The sequence below is a fragment of the Rhagoletis zephyria genome, unplaced genomic scaffold (genome assembly GCF_001687245.7).
Source record: "Rhagoletis zephyria isolate East Lansing unplaced genomic scaffold, Rhagoletis_zephyria_1.1 Rzeph_scaffold_01137, whole genome shotgun sequence".
Taxonomy (NCBI): Eukaryota; Metazoa; Arthropoda; class Insecta; order Diptera; family Tephritidae; genus Rhagoletis; species Rhagoletis zephyria.
This window is the reverse complement of record NW_016158221.1, coordinates 102,777-104,191: the sequence shown is the minus strand read 5'-3', so window position 1 is coordinate 104,191 and position 1,415 is coordinate 102,777.

The window sequence follows — 1,415 nt, the reverse complement described above, 5'->3', positions numbered from 1 at the left end:
CTGAAGCTACCCTCCTCACCGAGAAGGCGGCTGCCCCGGCGGTGTTGTATCTGTCGTCCCCCGAAGGACTGAAGGATGGGGAAGAGGCTAGGGAGCGCCCGGTGATTTCGTCGGCGGTGCGCGCTGCGTTGGTGAACGCCGCTGTCGCGTGTACGGTGGCCGTGCGCGCGGCGAGGGTCTGTCGTGCAGTTGCTTGGGCTGTAACGGCTCGTGCTGTTGTAGCCTGTGCGGTGTCGGCATTTTCAGCGTGGGTGCCCGCCGTCATGCTGGCTGTGGTCGCGTACCTTGCGGCTGTGTTAGCGGCGATCGCGTGCACTGACAGAGCGCTGGTCGTTTCCGCGTGGATGGTGACGGCATGTCTGCTGGCAGCGCGTGCGACGGCGGTCCGCCTAGCGGCTAGCTGGGCCGCCATTGCTTGCTGCTGGTTGCGCGTCTCTCCAGTAGCGTGCGTGAGTGCCGTGTACATCGCGGCGGCATCGGCGCGTGCGCGGGCAGCATCCCGTGGGCCTATGGTCGGCCCCACGCCAAGCATCTGGGTCCGCGGTCGCTTCGCATTTTCCTCGGCTATGCGTTCACGCAAGCGCTTCACACTCTTTTCCATNTAGCGGCTAACTGGGCCGCCATTGCTGGCTGCTGGTTGCGCGTCTCTCCAGTAGCGTGCGTGAGTGCCGCGTACATCGCGGCGGCGTCGGCGGCTTCGGCGCGTGCGCGGGCAGCATCCCGTGGGCCTATGGTCGGCCCCACGCCAAGCATCTGGGTCCGCGGTCGCTTCGCATTTTCCTCGGCTATGCGTTCACGCAAGCGCTCCACACTCTTTTCCATTTTGTCTAATCCTTCCATGTTCATGGTTGATTGATTTTCACCTTTTTACAAAATTCTTCCGTTTATTCACGTGTGGTTGGTACGCTAGTTGACGATCGAATGACGGTCTCCACTGATGCGAGGGTCTTGCTAACTTTATTTATTTTATTTTAAATTCCCTTCCCTCTTTTTTTTCCGTTGGGGTTAGAACTTTAATTTAATTTCTTTTATGGTTTTTTTCCTCCTATTCCGTGCTGCTAAGTTGTTGTGATTCGGCCGTCTTGTACGCCTTCAGGTCGGCCAGGTTCGCCGTTCTTGTCCTTCCGTCGTCGGTCTTCCGTAGCTCCACGATGACCGGGGAAACGTATCGGAGTATCTGGTAGGGGCCGGCATATTTAGGGGCTAGTTTTGCCGCAAACCCCTCTGCTGCCTTAGATAGATGACGTTCTTTGGTGAGGACCAGCTCGCCGACTTTTGGGTTCCACTCCCGGCGACGCAGGTTATAATGGCGCGCTTGGTCGGTCGTGGCACGTTCCATATTTTGTCTGACGATCCTGAATGCTTCCTGCATCCTTGTGGACTTTTCCTCGGCCGTCGGGGCTATTTCGCCTGTC